The sequence below is a fragment of the Meriones unguiculatus genome, chromosome 11 (genome assembly GCF_030254825.1).
Source record: "Meriones unguiculatus strain TT.TT164.6M chromosome 11, Bangor_MerUng_6.1, whole genome shotgun sequence".
NCBI classification, from domain to species: domain Eukaryota; kingdom Metazoa; phylum Chordata; class Mammalia; order Rodentia; family Muridae; genus Meriones; species Meriones unguiculatus.
In genome coordinates this window covers 19,790,645-19,810,532 of record NC_083359.1, presented here as the reverse complement: position 1 = coordinate 19,810,532, position 19,888 = coordinate 19,790,645, and the positions used below count along the sequence as shown (strand labels likewise).

General features: G+C 49.9%; 1 protein-coding gene across 1 annotated transcript in view; it reads left to right on the top strand.

Moving 5' to 3' along the window:
• Nucleotides 1-19,888, top strand: part of Adamts2 (ADAM metallopeptidase with thrombospondin type 1 motif 2) — a 206,455-nt gene that overhangs the window by 116,888 nt on the left and 69,679 nt on the right. The window lies entirely within an intron of this gene.

Here is a 19,888-nt window from a genome sequence, read left to right as displayed (position 1 = left end):
TGCTAAACCTCATGGCCTCCTCTCCTACAAGATGGTCATGGAAGAGACACACACCTCCTTTCCAGGTGGGCTACTCCTTCGAGAGAGACGGCCACCCACAGCTGCTTTCACTTTTACAGCCTCTTCCCACCCTCTCCAGCCTCTGCTCTCTCAGACATAGCATAGGATAACATAGTTTTCCATTCGGCCAACAGGTTTCATTGGCCCAGTTGTTTTTTCACCAAGCTTCATGTGGTTGCCTGGAAACCTGGAAGAGGGGTCAGAAGTTGCTTAGGTTTTCCAAGAATTTACCTCAGGGAGCATGTGTGGGAGCAAGTGTGAGTGTGTGTGTGTATATGTGTGTGTACATGTGTGCATACATTCGTGGTGTGTAAGAAAGGGTGATCATACATGTTCACATGTGAGGATGTACATAAGCAAGTGTGAGCATGGGTAGGCTAGAAGGAGTGTGTCACTGCGTATGTCTGTGTGTGACAGTATATAGTGAATGAATGTTTGGATGTGTGTGTAAGTATGTGTGAGCAGGGTTGTCTTACGTTTGCGGTTGCGGTGGCACGAATGGTTCTCTGTGGGTGGGCGTGTAAAAACGAGTGTGAGTATCAGCATGGCAACCGGATGTGAGCTTGAGTGTGGGGGTGATAGGCGGGGGTCACGTGACCCCCAGAGGACCGTGATGAAGTGGAAGTTACCGAACTCCTTGGAAAGTGAACAAAGGGACAGGAAGCAGAAGCGTAGGTCTGGGGGCGCTGGGTTGGCTCATCTCAGGGCCTGAAGCAGGTAGGTAGGAACTGCCCCGAACATAGGGCCGGTCCTGGAAGGAAGAGGGTTCCCACGCAGCAGGTAGGGCTGAGCCCTGGGCTCTGGGGTGGACGCCCCCTGCTCCAGAGTGGGGAGAGAGGACAGGAGTGTGGAGGAGTGTGGTTCTGCATCTTCTGAGACGACCTGGTGCCACTGAGCCAGAAGTGCGCATGTCTCTGCCGGGAGGCCCAAGCCCAATCGATCGAGGAAGCGCAAGGTCCCCTAGCGAGCATGGGAAAGGTCCTTCCCGTCACTGACCTCCAGCTCAGTGTGGGAAAAAGGAGATTTTCTCCGAAATAAGTATTACTGCTCTGTTGGTACCAGACCAGGTAGCAGTGGGGAGCTCTGTGCTCCCAAATGGATCCAGGCGCTGACAGAGGCCTGACCTGGCTACGGGGCACTGCCGTGGTGGGGTGGTGTGAAGGGCGGTGGCAGTGACCCCGCTGACTTGCTGGTGAGCAGCAGAAGCTTGAGGAGGCTCAGCTGTTACTTCATGGCTGGCAGTCGAGTCCGGAGTCCATCGATGAATTCTTCGAGGAGAAGAGGCCTTTCTTCCCCCAGCGCTACAGCTCAGAATAAACGGCCGGTCACAGACGTCCTCTAATGAAGTAGATGGGCAGTGGGGAGGGGTTTTGAGGATGCATGCGCCTCATTGGCTGGCCCTTAGGATGCTGGCAATGCTCCGTCTGCATGGGGAAAGATAACAGGTGACAAGCTCAGGCGACTGACCACCTGTAGCCAGCTGGGGGTTGTGTCACGTGCTCCTGAGGCACAGACACGGGAGAGAGCTTTGTCCCACACCTTCCTTTCTCAGGATAAGATTTTTAAATCTCAAGTTTGAGATTTCCAGGGTTTGGACCCACTCCATCTCGGCAGTTCTGTGCTAGTTCCTCTGGAGCGCAGTCCACCAACCCCACAGAGGATAAGGACTGGTGCTCAGTCCTGTAGGCTCTTGGTGGCCCCTCTTGTGCTTTAGGGACAGTCAGAGCAGGTGCCCTGCTTTGTGAGACTGGGCCCCCCAACCCCATGCACAGGACCCTTTACTCACAAGCTCAATATCCCAGGGAGCATGCCTGCTGCTCCCTGGCATGGCCACATCAGCTTTTAAACAGGAAACGAAAACATACCATCATGATTTTGGGAGACCTGTCTAACAGTGCCTATCCTCTGCAGCCTTGGGCTGAAAAACTGGGCTTGGCAATCTTCAGCTAGAGGGGTGACGCTCTCTCCACCCTTTCCCCTGATTCTTAGGGCAGGGCTGGGATCTGGACTCGCAGCATGTACACCCCTCTACCCCTGTGCTCCCATCCCCTCCCTGTTTGTTAGGAAAAGCCCTTCCAGGCTGCCCTGCAGATCAGATTCACTGGACTCAGCTATGGCTCCGATTTCTGATTTCCTTCCTTCTCTAAACAGAGGTATCAAATTAAGCCTGGTCAACACTGTGGGCTGACGGCAGGCTCAGAGCACCCAGCAACACGGCTGTGCCTCCGGGGTTTGTGGGAGTAGGGGTGCCCCTGCTCGCCTCCTCTGCCACAGCCCAGGTCTTTCTCAGGCAGGAAACATTATGAAAGAAGGGCTGGTGGGACCCGACATGGCATGGAAAAGCCACCACCCTTACATTCTTTAGGAAAGAAAATTCACGCAGGGAAGACAAATGTGTCAGATTCAGAACCTATGGGATTGAATGATGAGGAGAAGGAGTGTACCGAAGGGGCCTCCAGTGCTAGCATCCCTGTCTGCATTTGAAACTCACCTATGGGAGAGGCAGACCCTGGGGAGGATGCTCAGAGCCAGACCCAAATGCCTGCTGCCTGAAGAAGAGGGAGGGCCAGGAGGACAGAGAGAATGGCCTTGGCCCCACATGGGGCTCTCTGTAAGACACAGTTTGGGGATAGGGTATTGTTGCCTGGCACTCCAAGGGAGAGGGGGTGGGGTGCTTCCCCCTGTTGTCTCAGTGTCTAGGGCTTAGCAGGATGTGGGAAACGGACCAGGAGAAGGACAAGCTGCCTGTGGTCTCCGTGTGGGACTTTTGGGGCAGACCCAAGGAATCTGGCTGCTGCCTACTCTGCCACCCATTCCCCGTCATTCCAGGAAGCACTGGGGCCTGGGAGAGTACCATGTGTCTCCTGGACTGTCAATCAAGAGAGTGTATCCAACTGGCAGGTGTATCCAACTGCTCTGCTGCTGTTCTCAGCATGAGTGAGAGGAGTGAGGACACTACTTAATCCTAACTTCATGGTCAGGGACAGAGAGGGGCATGAAGGAAAATGAACAGCTGGCCCCTCTCTCCCTCAGAAATCTTAACATGACTCAGGCTTGCGTGATGTGAGGATGTAGGCATAAGATTATTGTGTAACTCAAATGCTGATTTCTGTAACCCTTATTTATTGCAATCCTTGTTCTGAGAATTTTATGTCTTAGTGTTGTGTAAGTACTCTCCCTACTTGTCCCATGATATGCCAATAAAGCAGCTTACATCCCATTGCTGAGCAGGGGAGAGAGTAGGGCTGGACTTCCTGCCAGCCAGGGGAGGAGGAGTTAGAAGAGGAAGTAGGGGATTCAGCCACAGGAGAGGTCCAGGTGACATTAGGAGAAGAGCTGGACCAGAAAAGCTACAAAGTACAAGTATCTCTGGGATGTACACTGGGAGGAAGATAAATTAGCTTAGGGGATTAAGAATAGAGTAAAAACTGCTCAGTTATTGTGTTGTGAAGCTTATTATTAAACAAATATAAAAGAGTCTCAATTATTTGTGTGATGGCCGGGTTAAGAGAGAAACTGAGAAGTTTTATATAAATAACTTTAACATAAGACCTTTGGGATGTCCCAGTGTGTGTTGGATAGTGTGCTATTGCTGTGAAGAGACAGAATGAGCACAGCAACACTTATAAAAGAAAACATTTAATTGAACCTGGCTTACAGTTTCAAAGGTTTAGTCCATTCTCATCATGACAGGAAACATGGCAGTGTGCAGGCAGACATGGTGCTAGAGGAGCTGAAGGTTCTACATCTTGATCCACAGGCAGCAGAAGGAGACTATGTGCCACACTGGGCATAGCTTGAGCACACAAGACCTCAAAACCTGCCCCAACAGTGACACACTTCCTCCAACAAGAACACACCTACTCCAACAAGGCCACACCTACTACCAGTGCCATTCCCTATGGGCCAAGCATTCAAACTCATGAAAATATGGAGGCCATTCCTAACCAACTACAACACAGTGTTTGTGCACACACACACACACACACTGAGGGGAGACTCCCCCAGGGAGTTGGTTTATAACAACCCGTGAGCCAGTGTCTCTGGAGCTCTCCAGTCTCCCCACCCAACCCCACCCCCTCATGGTACTCAGAAGTTCTGAAAGCAGACCTCCATGTCTTACTAACACCATCCACTGAATGGTCCCTTGTGGTCTGGCCCAGTTGGTAGAGTGTTTGCCTAACATGTACTAGGTCCCGAGTTTGCTCCCAGCACAGCATAAGCTAGGTGTGGTGACACACGACTACAATGTCATCACTCCGGTGATGGGGGCACAGAGCTCAGAAGTTCTAGGTCATCCTCAGCTACAAGGAAGTTTGAGCCCGTCTTGGACTACATCATATCCTGTCCAGAAATAAGCAAATGAATGCATGAATGGTTGATGAATGAACGGATAAATTCCAGTGATCCAGACACCAAGAAGGCAGCTGCGAGGCCTGTTGGGGGGTTGAGGGACACACCATTCACAAAAGCATGCCCCGGCTTCTCCGGCATGTGCCACAGTGCCAGCCTTGATTTCACTCTGGCTAAAAGCAGGTGGCTGGCTGTTCGGGCTGCTGGGACACTACAGTTTGGCCCTGAGACAATGCCCCAAGCGAAGCCAGAGGTGTTGATGACTGCAGCTGCCTGATGTCCACTGGGTCCAAAGGCAGTTGCTGAGGGCCGTCAGTGTCTGAGGGCCATACCCCAGGCTGCAGCTGGAGTCAGACAGGGCCACCCTACACTGCTGGGCCCCTGCGGTATCTGCTGGGCTTGCTTCTACATCTGTCCGACAGAATCCCCATTTGCACCCTACAGGGCAGCTGTAAACAAAACACACAAGCATCAGTTTTAACAAGACACTTGCAAAGCCTTCCCCCTCTCCCCCGCAGCCCCGTTCTTGCCGTTTTCTGTTTCTAATAACAATCTGGTCCCAGGTTGAGGAACACAGCTGCCGAGGACCTCCTTCTTGGCAAAGTGCCCAATTGGGGCAGGGCATCACATGGCCAGAGACAGGGGACCTTGGAGTGGCCGGGCCAAAGCGGCTTTTGGAGCAGCCTGATTTTGTAAATTCATGTGTGACATGTGTGGGTGAACCCACCCGTGAGGGGGACCCCTAACCACACTGAGAAGGCCCCGTCAGCCCTGCCTCTCAGGGTCTCCAAATGTCACAACATGAGCTTCGGAGGGGATAAACCATGTCGGACCCAGCACCATGCATGCCTGATGCAGAAGGTGCCTTCAGCCCATCCTTCCACCGTCATCCTCATGGTCATCCCTGCTGGGGGATCTTTTAATGGCATGCTTCGTCTCAGTTTTGTGGGGAATCAGCAGCCGCCCTGTGGTACCACTTCCAAATCCCCAGCAGCAGCCAGGAAGAGCCAGGACAGCCAGTTCCTCTGTTTGCCCGGACTCTGGGCAGGTCCAGGGGGGAATGGGAGAGGCAGGGGAATGAGGAAGAGCTGATCCTGGGCTGGGGATGGAGAACCAATGGCATTCTGGCATTTGAGACTCCCTGCATATACTGAGCTCAAGCTCCTGCAGAAGCCATGCAGGACTAATCCTGCAGGACCTAGGGTCAGAGGAACAAGGATCAGGAGGTAGAGGGGACTCGGATTTGAGAACTCCATCAACAGGTTTGGTATCAACTCCGGCTGAAGGCCCATGTCAAGGCCATGACAGAGGGAGTGAGGCTGGACTGGGGACGGTTTCAGAGACTCCAGGGGAGAAAGGAGCCAGCCCTGAGGGCTGAGGAGAGGCAGGCTCTGGAGTAGGGCTGGGCAGACAAAGGTGTCATGCCTGGAGCTGGGTAGTCCGATGGAGGTGCAGAGGCAGATGAGTGAGGCAGGCAGTCCTCAGGGTATCCAGGATATGCAGAGTGTGACCGCCTCAGGGCCTCGTGGGGCAGTGTCCAGGAAGCTGCTTGAGGCCCACACCAGGGTCTCCAGTGCATGCACTGGGTTGAGCACAGGATCATCCTCCCCGAGCCACACTTCCGCAGCCTGTGTGTGACGGAAACCTGCAGGCTAGGGCTCTAGCTGTGCAGGGCCTGTGACGGTGGTCCACAGCACCTCACTTACCAGTTTCCTGCTTCCTCTGCATTCTAGATGAGATCTGGGGAATCTCTACGGGGGCCTGTGGGTGTCTGTGTTCTGTTCTGAAGACTGCAGTAAATATTCTCATTCAGTCATTTGCCAGTCTCTCCATTGGCTCCCGCCATCTGGCTGCTTTGTGCTGGGAAGACACTGAAAAGAAAACCCAGGGCCAGTTCCCTGCCCTGGCAGAGAGAAAGTTTGGTGTCCTCCTGGCCAAGGCTGGTCCCAGGTCCCTGCTTTAGAAGGGACACATTCAGGACCCATTGCTGGCCTCTCGGCAATTAGCCTCTTGGGGTGGGGGGTGTTCCACAAACCTGGTCGCTGAAGGGGTGGGGTGCAGAAGATGGAAGGAGGAGAATGTGTGTGTACGTATCCTGAACAGTCAGCTGCACTTGGTGGCAGGTGGGACAGGGGTGTTCTGTCACCTCAGGTGAGGTCTGGGAACAGTAGGCCACCCATCACTGCTGCAAATAAAACCGGAGGGAAGATATGAGAACTGGGCCTCCGGCACAGAGGGTCCACACTGCTATAGAGACACTGTGGTGCCATGTCCCCAGGGAATGTATTCAGGGGGATGCTGGCCCACCTTTTAGGTGAGCAGGTTTTCTCCCCACCCCACACTGGGCTCCGTGAGAAAACAAGAAGTGAAAGACTAGAACAGAGGGACTGTCACACCTCAATTATCTTGGGGTGCTTTGGCCAAACTATCCAACTCAGGTCAGTGCACATGGTGGTGTCTGTGTGGGGTCATGCTGGGACTCTTGTGGTTACAAGAACTAGAAAGTTGGGGAGTCAGAGGTGTGTTAGGCGTGCTGTTAGGGTCCATTTTCTATGCTATGACAAGAGCCTGAGACTCGTCTCTTTATAAAGAAAGATTATTTGTCTCAAAGCTTTCTTCTCAGGTGATCCTGTCTTGGTGGTCTCTCTCCCAAAGGAGAGTACTGGCAGAGGGGGTCCCCAGGGAGGCAGTAAGTCAGCGGGATTCAGGGACATGGCTTGCTCTTTCATCAGAACTTATTCTCATGGGAACTCGGTCTCAATGAATGACATTGTCTCTCCTAAGGGCCATGGCCTCAGTGACAAACACCTCCATAATGGATTAGAGTCCCATCAACTCTTGGGTAGCCATGCAGGGGCTAGGCTTCCACCACACGGTGGCGCACCTTTGGGGGCCACACTCAGACCATACCCAGCCTTAGCACCTGCTTATCACTGTTTTAGTTTCTTTTCCTGTCACCTGACGAAAACAACTTAAGGGAGAAAGGGCTCATTTGTCTCACAAGCCCACATCACACTCCATCGTTACAGAGAAGTCTTACTTTCTCCACTCTCATGCAATACTGGGTTCCCTGCCTGGGGAATGGCACCACCCACAGTGGGCAGATCTTCCCACTAATCAAGATAAGCCCTCAAAGACATGCTCCCAGGCTAACTTAATCTAGACGGTCCATCACTGAGGCTCCCTTCCCAGGTGATTCTGGAATGTGTCACATTGACAATTAAAACCAACCATCACAGCGTCTCAGCTCTGGAGAACAGAAAGAAAACGCCTCCCTGGAATCGCACAGTGAGGCAGCTTCCTGTATACAACAGCACTGTTCTTTGAGTCCATGGCCCTGGCTGGGCACATGGTCACTTCTGAAGCTGGGGGTTTCAGAATAAAGCTTGGTTGCAGTTGGTTTTCCTCCAGGCTTGGACAGGGAGACAGCTACTGATCAAAACAAGGTTGAACACCCAGTACGGAGGAGCTCACTGTGCTACCCCAGTCACTGGAGCTCTGAGAAGGCAAAAACAACAGGGCAGTCAGGAGGCTCCATGTCCCCCACTGGGAAGCATCCAGTGCCCTAGGAGAACATTATCTAAGAGCCTGACCATAGGCAGGGAGGCGAAGAAGTTTCCTTCTGCTTCTCCAGAGCCTCTTTTTGTTTTTTGTCCCCAAAGAAGTCTGGGAAGGTAGAATGGGCCTGGGACCCCCAGATACCCATTCTGTGGAAACGAAAAGAGCTTCCAGCCCCTACCTCTGAGAGACCTGCAATGGAAGCTGTCCTCAAGAACCAGTATCCCTACCCACCCCACCCTCCCATTCCACCTCGAGTCATAAAGATGACACAGAATGAGCTGCGTCTGTTGGAGTTGCAGAAATTAATTCAGGTTTCGGTAATAAAGTTATAAAGACTGGGCTGAAACAACCATAATGAGCTCCTTTTAATAAAACTCACCAGTGGGACTCTGTGCTGATGGCCCCCGTGGGGCCGAGCCTGCTCTCTGCCTCCACAGCCTCCAAAGAGCTCGCAAAGCGCTCACCCGCTGCCAGACAGGGCCTCTTGCCGTGCCCTAATTATGCATCTAGGTAAACATATTTTATCTTAATGACCATCTTTGGGGGAATCTGCAGTCACAGAGTGATTATGTCTTTAAAGTTAACGACCAGAGGGCTGACCTTCCTGAGGATGACCTTGCCCAGATTGGTGCCACAGGGTACGTTCTGTGAGGTTGTCGCTACCCAGGATTTAAGGCCTGACCATAAACCCCTGCAAATCCCCTGCAGGAAGAGCTGGGATGGGCTGAGGAGATGGGTATCTTGGTTGAAAAGCGCCTACCTACAAGCCTGGTAAGCTGAGTTCTAGGCCCTAGAACGCACATAAAAAGCCAAGCGCAGAAAAGCACACACCTGCAATCCCATTGTTCTTATGGGGAGGCGGATAGCAGAGAGAGACTCCATGGAAACTCATGGGCCAGCCTGGCGTAAGCAGCAGTGAGTGCCACCTAAAACAGGGAACGAAACCCAATGTTGTCCTCTGACCTCTACATGTGCACCATGGCAAACCTCTCTTTTTTCTAAGCAGTGTAGTAGGTCCTGCTCTTCCTGAGCCCTGGGGAAGGGAGAAATTTGTTCCACTTTGCACAGATGATACCTTGGGCCAACAGCATGGTACGGTCCCTCTGCGCAAAGCACCTTAGGAAGCTTCCATCCATTCACCTTGCTTCGCCAATAGAGATCTGGCACATCCCAGTGTCTCACAAGCAAATGACAGTGAAGGCGGGGACTACACAAGAGCACTTGGGACACAAACTATAGACGAGCAATTTTTTCTAGCATTTCTGTGACTCCATTCTTATCATACTGGATTGTATTAGTCATTTTGCCTCACAAGAGGCAGCTAACCTTATAAAACCAAAGAGTTTATGTAGCTCATAGTTTTGACACCACACGGTTATGGCACTGGTGTGGGGGGAGAGAGAGAGAGAGAGAGAGAGAGAGAGAGAGAGAGAGAGAGAGAGAGAGAGAGAGAGAATGGCTCTATAGAAGTAGGGGTCTTGGTCATTAGAGTCCATCTTTGGGGTCTCGTTACCGAAGGCTGGTCAGATCTCTCCAACACTTAAGGCATGCTGTCAGCATCATCTTCCATCTTGCCCTTTCTGGGTTGACTCTCCTGTTTCCTGTACCTTGCTTCTTACACTTTCTTGGGCACGTCTTTTGTTTGGGTGGGCAGGCCCTCTCCTTCAGTAGCTTTTTCAGAAGAAGTAACCAGCAGGTGAATGTTCTGGAAACCTCTCTATCCCTGTGTTGTACTCCATTGAGAATTTAGGTGTGAGACTGAAGTTATTTTCCATCAGAATTCCAGATCTTTTCTTGCTTCGTTGTTTTTCTTCTAATGCTGCATTAGAAGAATGTGATGTCTAAACCATTCTGAGTCCATCTCTTTGCCTATTACTTTTGCCACCTGCTTATTCCTGCTTGTCCTATGTGGAAGCTTGCAGACTCTTCTGTCTGCTGAAATTTTATAACCATTTGGTCCATTTTAGTCTATTTTGTTGGGTGCTAGATGAATCCTTTCAACCGGGAACACTCTCCAATTAGAGGAATTTTCTAGAATGATTGATATCCTCCCCTCTGGCCTTCCATGCTCTTTACAAAGCTTCTGGATGGATCACAAATGATCAAAGCCTCTCAATTTACCGTCGTTTTCAGATTGCCTTTGAGTTACTGTTTCACATTATAGGAAAGCACTCAACTTCATTTTCCAGTCCTTTCATTGAGTTTATCACTTCTTTCTTTCTTTTTTCTTTCTTTCCTTCCTTCCTTCCTTCCTTCCTTCCTTCCTTCCTTCCTTCCTTCCTTCTTCCTTTCTTTCTTTCTTCCTTTCTCTTTAATTTCCAGGAGTTCATTTTAATGTTCTCCTCCTGTTCTTGTTTAAAGTATGTAACGTCGCCTCTCAGCATTCAGAGGATACCAACACAGGCTTCCCACTCCACTTCTTTTCTCTGTTGGAAATTAAAGCTGGTTTGTAGAAAGATGCTGGCATGAAACCACATCATGACCACAGGGAGCCATGAGGAGCTGAGGTAGGAGAAGATTCAGAGATAGAGGTAGCCATGTGAGGGAGAAAACACTTTCCTTCCATTCCATTCCCCAAAAGGCACTTCATTAGAAAAGGTAGCTGCCGTGGAGAGCATGCTGGCCCTGGAAGGAAACTGCCTTCAGTTCCAGAGGACTGCATGACTTTCTGACTTGTACTGATTTTTGTGGTGGGTGGCCAAACTCCATACCACATGACCTATGCTGGACAGGAGTCACACAGCAAGAAGGCACTAGATAACATTAAAGTTATAATTAAATGTTGTCCCTAGTGTGGGGCCAAGGGGACTGGACTTGCTCATAGCTGCAGGGTGATGGGGAGGATGGGACTTTCTGGAAGAGATGACAGATCTTACTGTATTTATAAGGTCTGTCCAGGGAGGGCTTCATGAGACCCTGGACTGATGATGTCAGGGAGAGAGGCAGGTGGAGGGACTGTGGTCTCACGCCCCCTTTCCTGTTCCCGGTGAGGTTTTGTTGTGTTGTGTTGTTTTTTATTTTTGGTCTCCATGTTCCGTGTCAGAGGCACCCACAGAGAGCTGGTGGTCCTTGGTGGTCTCCTTTGTAAAGGTAGAGATGATGACTGGAAACCCGGCATACATAGGTGGGTTCCTTTTGCTCTTTGGTTCCTCAGGGTGCTCCCCCACACTCTATCTAGAATAGGGAATATCTGGCCACCAGCATCTTGGGGATGAACTGGGGAAGTGGGCCTTCACTGAGCCCTCCTGTTTCTAGAATGGCACCCTCACCCTCGACCACGCCAGGTGATTGCATCCGAGAGACCTTTTATATGTGTTCAAGGAAGCCTCCAGACCAATGCCCTCCCACGCGACATGGGGAGAGCCCATGTCTCATGTCGCGTGGGAGGGCTCTCCACCCCACTCCTGTATGATACTTGATACATCAATGTCAGTGCTTTGGGGGACCGTGGCACACACTGGAAGAATCCTGGCTCTTCTCTATACCAGCCTGGGGCTCAACTTGAATGTATCAAGTTTATTAGCATGAGAAGCGTTCCTGCTTCCCAGCTTCTGATATTGTCTCTCTTCTGCTTGCCCTGGGCTTATAGCTTTGGGACTTTAAAATTAAAAGTGCCTGACTGACAGACACTTCCCAGACAGATGGAGTCCAGAGAGGAGTTTAGTGATGTGTTTATGTTCAACCCTCTTTTTAACCAGAAGTCTGGGTGTGTCCTTGGACAGTTTACTTGGTACATTTCATGATACTAGCATACTCTCTGATAGTGAATGTAGTTTTGTAATATAGACTCTTAATTTGAAGGAGCTCCTTTTTTTTTTTTTTAATCTTTCTCACACACATCTTCTAAGTAAGTTCTGGAATTTGTTAGAGTTTAATGATTCTTCTGTGATTGTGATAAAGTTATAGATTAATTTGGATGAGGATAACTTCCAATCCAGCACTGTGTTTTTCTCTTCATTTATTATGAACTTTCTTTTTTTTTTTTTTTTAATGTTGGAGAGTGTTCAATCACTTTTTGCTTGCCTTTCCACCTTCATCATTTTTATTTATTCCTCAGCATTATGATGGTCGTGCACTTTGGTTAACAGGTTCCCCTCCTTCAATCCAATCTTCTAGCTGGTTGTCGTTCTGGACAAGTGAGTTATTGATTGTTGCGTGCTCATTTCCTGTAAGGGTAGATTGTGGATTGGGAAGGGCTTTCCCATACAAGTATCCAAACTTCCCTTTGGCCATTTTTTTCCACTTCTTCTGGCTATCCCTTTATTCATCACATTCTCTACTAGAGCCGGATGTTGAAATTTATGCCTTCAACTTAACCGATGCTTTTTAGAACTAAAGGTTTTAAGGCCTTTCTTTTTACTGTAATTGTCTTTGTTTCAGCATTAGTCACTGAAGACACAGGGTTTTTTGGTTGTTGTTGTTGTTGTTGCTTCTGGTTGTTTTCTTTGTGTCTCAGTGTCTTCTACACATGCATGAAAAGAGTGGTTGTTTGTTTGTTTGTCTGCTTGTTTTGGTGGTTTGAACACTAGATTGTCTGATGGATTCAAATCCTTGCTGTCCACCCCTTGCGTTTCCTCTAAATTGTGTGTTGCTTTCTGGAAAAAGTGTGTGAACATCCACACCTAACTGGCCCTCATCTTCTCATATCCACTTGGTGCGCTGGTGAGAGCAGCAGGTTTTCCTGTCATATCTTCTTCAGGCTCCATTTGCCTCAGCAACGCAGCCCCTTGAAAAGCTCCAATTTTATTATATCCCACGAATGACATTAAGATGTCTCATTTCTTTTCGTTGCCAATTACAAGACACACGGGTGATTTCTCCACTCCATTCATTTTAATTCGCCTTGCCCCTCTTCTCTCGGTTTTTCCCTCATGCAAGTAACTTATAGCTGGCTCCTGTTCCAGTTCATACTTCTCCGGCCACCATGTTTCCCTCTGGCTCCCACCCACCAATCTTATCTTCCTGTCCCTACATGCCCTTGCCTCATCTGCTAGACCGGCTGCCCTTCTGCGGGGTCCCGAGTTCCCGCTGCATCTCTCTGCCATGACTCTGGGGCCTCCCACCCCCAGGGTTTCTATGGAGCACCGGGAAAGCTGAGGCCTCCCGACCCCACAGCCACTGCCTTCCAGGGGTCTTCATCCAAGGGTGGAGAAGCAGTAGATGCCAATGGAAACCCATAAAAGATACTAGAACTGGACCCAATTGTCACTCCTGCTGAAGGGAGGGGAAGAGGATTCTGTTTTGGGGAGGAGTTGAAGGAGGAGAGTCTTGGAACTTAGGATGAAATAAAAAGGTGACATCTCAGTGGCATCGGATGGATGGGAGAAATAGGGAGTCATTCCAGAGGGAACGGACAGCAGGGTCTTCCCCTGGACTCTGGAACAGTGTGCTTCTATGGGTAACAAGCCCCTGCCATGACTTACTCCTGTTGTCCGCAGTGCTTAGTGAGGGCTGTGGAGGCGACACGGAGACTGTGTCAGTAAGCTTTGCATTAAGGTGACAAAATACCAGGAAGAAACAACTTAGAAAGCAGACAGGGGTCACAGGTTCATTGTTTTCAGGCCGTGGTCCCTTGGCCGTGTTGCTTCAGGCTATACTGTGGCAGCTCCACCATGGTGGGAGCTTGTACAGGAGGAAGCTGCTCATCCCAGGGTCACCAAGAAGCAGAGAGAGTCAGGAAGGGGCTGGGATCCCAATCGCTCCATCAGGGATGCACCCCAGGCGACCTTACTCCCTTCCACCAGGCCCAGTTTCTTTGATGTTCCCACCATCTCCCAACAATGACACGGGAGGGAGCCTGAGTCTTGACCATACGAGCCTGTGAGTCATTTAAGAGCCAAACTCCATTAGGAGTGGAGATCCTCCTCCATAAGCTCTGAGCCCAGTGAGAAGGCAGGCAGCAAGAACTGCTGGCTCAGGCTGCCTTCCCGCTGGGCAGCTTGGGATCTCCCCCAGGAATGGTCATGAGCTAATGGTCATGAGCTAACGTAGGGTAGAAATGTGAAGAGGCCAGCCCAGCAAAGGCGCCTGCGTAGACCTGCACCCTGCAAGGCCTCAGGCACCCTTGTACTACAGGACTGACCCCAGCCGTGTCACACTCTGGCTTTACAGACTAGAGCGCAGGTGTCTTTTCTACCAGCTCTGGTTCTCCCAAACCAGCCCTTGTGCTGGTGGAACAAGGAGTATTGTAAAAGTATCTTTTATTCACCTGATATGATTGTTGTCTCAGAGGCTTACTGCCTTTGTCTGCTAACCTAAGCCTAGTCCTGAAAGCTTCTGACCTCCGTACTATCTAATCGAGGCCTACAATGTTTTCAGCCTCTGAGATTTACTGCTGAATATGCTCATTCTGTCTAGTTTTTTATTTTTGTTTTTTTCTGAACTCTGGATGGCTGGTTCAACATAGCTGTTCTGGCTCAAACTCCTCTCCAAGATAACGGATTCAAACGGGCTTCTCTCAGCTTCTGACGGAATTGCTCTACTTGGCCTCATACTGCCTTTGGCAGTCTGTTCTAATCTTCTGACTCCTTCTCATTCTCTGGCTCATTCTGCCTTCACCTGTGTCTAGCTTGTTCTCTCTCTGCAACCTGTCTCTGTACAATTGTCCTAGTAAAACAGCCTCTTCTCTCCCCCCGCCCCCATTTCTCTGCATTGCTCTTATGTAGCTTCTCTTTCCTCTCTGCTCTCATGAGAGTTGGGCATATCCTATCTCTGGCTCAATCTGCCAAATCTTTCTCTGATTTGTCACTTTATCTGCCACTCAGGCAGATTGTTACTTTCAAACATGGGTGATTCCTTCTACAAACTAACTTAACCTTCATTGTTTGGGACTAAATGTGTATACTAAAGGCGTGTCTGCATTACAGCTGGGCCACACAGACCTAGAAGGTCTTTGGATATAATCAGAACAGCCATGTTGCTGGATAAAATTCCTCTACAGGGTATCCTCTAGGCCATGTTGACAATATTGGTCATGGTGGTGCATGCCTGCAATCCCATCACACAGGAAGCAGAGGTAGAAGTTCAAAGACATCCTGATCTACAGAATAAGTTCTAGGACAGCCTGGGACACAGAGGAAGACCCTGTCTGAAAATCGACCAAACAAAAATATATACTGGGGAGCATACCCACACTTAACTGTGGCATATTTTTTCTGTTGTTTTAATTTTATGTTCATTTGGTGTTTTAATTCATGTATGTCTGTACAAGGTTGTTGGATCCCTGTAACAGGAGTTGCAGACAGGTGTGAGCTGCCATATAGGTGCTGGGGATTGAACCAGGAACCAGGAAGAGCGGCCAGTGCTCTCAAGTGCAGAGCCATCTTTCCAGCCCTGTGATATATATTCTTATTGCAAGGTCACACTACATCTAAAATAAGAATGATTGTTTTTTGTTGTTGTTGGTGGTGGTGGTGGTTTTTGCTATAGACATGGTCCCATGTGTTCCAGGGTGGCCTTGAACTCTCTCTATAGCCAAGAGTGACCTTGAACTCCCTTATTCTTTGCCTGTACCTTCTGAGTGTTAATACAAGTGTGCACCACTGTGCACATTTTATTCAATGTTGAGAGGATCAAACACAACTAGGGAAGCATTAGACCAACTGATCTACATACCCAGATTCAGAATCATTATTCTTTAAGGAAAAAATAGTAGTGTTAGGTCTAGGTCTGGGCTCCGGACCCAGCCCCTCCCCTTGGCAATGTGGCTTGCTTGATGAACTCAATCTTTCTGCTATTTTATTGCTCCCTGTTGATTGTCTTAACCTATGTTGGGCTACTATCATAAAATACCTGACGTTGAGTTATTTATTAAGGAAAGATGCTTATCTTGCTCATCACTCTGAGGAATGAAAAGTTCGAACAGAGTGCTGAATTAGTGGCAAGAGCGCCCCCTGGCTGTGTCACAGCACATCAAATGGCATCATGTGCTAGAAGTGTATTCCAGAAGAGATTGCTGGACAAGAGAGAATGCCAAAATGAGAGTCCAGGTTCCCTCTTTTCTAACAACTGGTCCCCCAGGGGGATAACCCAGTCCCAGGAGCCCTGCCGCATTAACATATGATGGCACTAGCTCTTTAATGAGTCTGGAGCCTCTGTGATGCTATTACCTTCCTCTAGGCCCCACGTCTTAAGATTCTGCCATCTCAATAACTCTACTTTGGGGGTGACGCTTTCAGCTCTTGAGACATTTCAGGGACAAGCCAGAGGCAGGTGAGAACAGCAAGGAGCCTGTGCTCTTTGTGAGAACAGAACACAGTTTTGTCCCAGTGAAGGCCTGTGTCTTTTTCCTATAGGCCATTCTGAGGATACTCAAAGATGCAGCCCTCAGCCTGTGAGCTCAGCCCCCTTTGCTGTACAGAGCTTATACATAGGAAGGGTTGGCCACTGCCTCAGTCTTGCCTAGCTCGAAACTTTGCTCCCCTGCCTTTATCCTTTCTCCAAGGCTGTTGATCTGCTCTCAGCAGCTTTTCTTTGCCATCTAGAGACTCTCAGACCAGGGCCCTTGGATATGGTTTCTGCTGTGTCATCCTTATCAAAGCAAAGAGAGTTCCAGATGCTATCTGGAAGGGTCCCCAAGCAAGGGAGTGACAGGAACCAACTATCTTTTATTTACTCATTTAAAAGATAAGCTCCTGTCATAGACACACAGAAGAGGAAGGGTCAGCCAAACAGGCATGGCTGCTGGGGACCCTGTTCTCTGTTCTGTGTCTAATATCTGTCACCCCCCTTCCCCTCAGGGAACCGGTGACTTGTGTGTGTGTGTGTGTGTGTGATTGTGATTGTGATTGTGTGTGTGTGTGTGTGTGTGTGTAAAGAGAAACTACAGGCAGCAGTATCTTCCTGACTCAGCAGGAGATGGTCAGCATTGACAGTTCATTGCCCAGCCTGCTCTAGGAATAAGGATGGAACATACAGTCACGTGAACTACGGGCCAAGGAATAAGTGGAACAAAGGCCTTTAGGCCAAGCTGGCAACACATTATAGCTGGGTAGGCCCTGAAGGCCAGAGCTGCAGTCAGTAAGACCATTGGGAAGTTGGTCTATCACCTTTTGGGAACTTGATGCTGGCCAGAGCTCCCTGGCAGAGACTGGCATATCCGGGACCAGAGCCTAGCCTGTGTTAAAGTCATGACCATCGTGAGGAAAACAAGGGTGGTCTCTATGATTGAGGAGGTGGAATATCCACCTGGCTGCCAACTCCCGTAAGGTCACAGAATGGCAGGAGGGGTTCATGTGGTCCCAGGCCTGGGGGCAGAAGACTCCATTGCGTTGGTCTACCTGCTATGTCCTGAGCTAGCTGGAATAGACCTGGGGCTTGAAGGAGTCAGATTGCTTGGAGGGGCTGGCTCATTTACCTGGCCCTGGGATTGGAACCTCTTTACCAACGGTCTTGGAGAAGGTGTTCTAAAACAAAATGCCCCGTCACTCACACCCTGTGATAGTTAATCTCGGCTACCATCCTCATACACTGGGAAAAGAGAATCACAGTTGAAGAATTGCCTCCGTCAGGCTGGCCTATGGGAATGTCTTTCTTGACTAATAACTGATGGCGGGAAGCCCAGCCCACTCCCAAGCTGTATAAGGAAGCAAGCTGAACAGAAGCAGGAAGCAAGCCAGTGAGCAGAGGTCCTCCATGGTCTGTGTTTCAGCTCCTTCCTCCAGGTTCCTGCCTTGCCTTCCTCAATAGCAACCTAGAACCAGTGAGCCAACAAATTCTTTCCTGCACAAATTGTTTTTGGTCAGCGTTTTATCAAAGCGACAGGAAAGCATATTGGGGACTCCTCCCCCAAAAAATCATCAGGCTGAGAATGATGTCAGCAACAACAGTTACCACACTGGAGGAGAGATTGGTGCTTCCGAAGCATTTTTAGGAAGCCTTGTTGCTTTTGATGGGCCCGGGGCACATGGTTTGCCTAAACAACTATACCAACTTGGCAGCCCAGCTTCAAGATGTGCCCCAGGCCGGCTGCAGCCTCACAGTGACCCCGGTGTCCCTCTACAGGAAACGCACGAAGGGGTCACTGTGTGCTGCCTAGGGGGTTAGGGCCAGAAGGGTACTCTCTGAGACCTTTAGGACCCAAGAAGTCATCAAGCTGACAGTTGGCTTCCCTGGTGACCCGGGTCTCTACGTGCCCTCTCTCAGCACACCTAGGCGAACCAAGGATGGCCTCATCTCTTATTTCTCAAGAGAAACTGAGGGCTCTCGATGGTTCCCAATGTGAAATCTTCCAAGTTTCAAATGCTGTGAACAAAATTAGGTATTAAAAAACAAAACAAAACAACAACAAAAAAAAAACTCGTAACTCCAAGGAGTACTCTTGGGTCTGCTCTTCCCCTGGGGCCGCCTGTGTGACCCTGAGCAAATAAGGGCAGAAGGTAGCGTCCAGCTCCTTCCCCAGGGACGATGTTTTTTTCTGTGGAAATTACCATCTTCTTTGCTTCCCAAGGTGGCTCTGAAGGTGAGCTGTCCCTGCTCGCTGAAAATGCAAAGAAATAAATGCATGAAAATAGAGCAGCAATCCTTCAAGCCCTGTGTCAGGTTTAAGTCCCAGGCGGCTCCTCTGGAAGCGTCGGGATGGCCCTGAATCATCTCCAGGCAGCTGAGCAGAGCCACACACTCAGCTCTGCACGGGCCCTGCCTGTAGGGCTGGCCCATTCCCCGTGCCTAGGGTAGCCCTGGGCAGGGCCTGCCTCGTTTGTGTATGTGTGCATGTAAGTGCATTGTATGCACGTGTAAGCATATGGTTATGCAGTATAGATGTGCATTTGTGTGTTTTAACATATATGTGTCTGCCTGCAGGCAGCATACATATATATATATATATATATTCATACATATATGTATACATATATACATATGTATGTATACGTATGGTTTGTACGTGTGTGTGTGTGTGTGTGTGTTACACTGTCAGTTTGCCCGGTTAAATGTAAACTGCTGGGCATGAAGCATTTGTTTTGTTGTCTGCCACACAAGGGTTCCTTATCTGTGAAACGGAGACAGTAATTTGTACTGAAGATGCCCAGTGTGTGACTAGTGGAGAGATTTGCTGGGTGGCAGGGAACGGGACCATATGCCAAGCTGCCTCGTGTCTTCGTGAGCGACTACCCTCAGATGTCTGATCTCAGCGGTGTGAAACAGATGGGACTCGAGGCAGACAGCGTAGCTGTAGAGGCAGTGGGCATGGCGTCCTGGTCCTGAGGGTGCTGCAGACCCTTACCCTCAGCTGAGACCCCTCGGGCCCTGCTTCTCAGCATGACCACTGTCTAGCCAGGTACCGACCATTGAGGGGAAGGCAGGTAGTTTCCTCCCAGGGCAGACTGTAGGAGGTGTCGTGAGAGGGACTTATGTGGGTCTCTGAGCAATTCCATCAACACTGGGGTTGGGGGCAAAGATCCCTTGGTGGAGAAGGGTCCAGGCATGAAGGTCCTGACCCAGAATATGGGAATCAGACTTGTCCATTCCTTGAAAGATTGAGAGAGTTCTGGGAGGAGAGCTAGAGGTGAGGAGACACTGTATGACAGACACATGTTTCTTGGGCTGAGCCTCAGTTTCTCCAGTTACAGCAGAAGGCAACGCCAGCCTGTAGGTACAACAGCCTTTTGACACTTGGGCAGCCCTTAGCCCTTTAGGGGAGTGTGAGTGTGGCCATGGGATAAGGGCTGGCACTACCCAGTCACTCCTGACCTTTCCCTGTGTCTGTCCTCAGTGCCAGCTGTGCTTTTGTCATTGTCAAAAGGTCACCATGGCGCTTGATGCACTATGCTGGGTACTGGGGGACTGGGGGGGGGTTGTCCTTGAAGCCACTGAGCCGCTAGCCTCGAGTGTCACTGTTGGCCTTCTCCGGTCTTCTATTTGTTCTGTGAATGGGCGCAACAACCCACGTTCCCAGTGCTGAGAGTTTTTATATGAG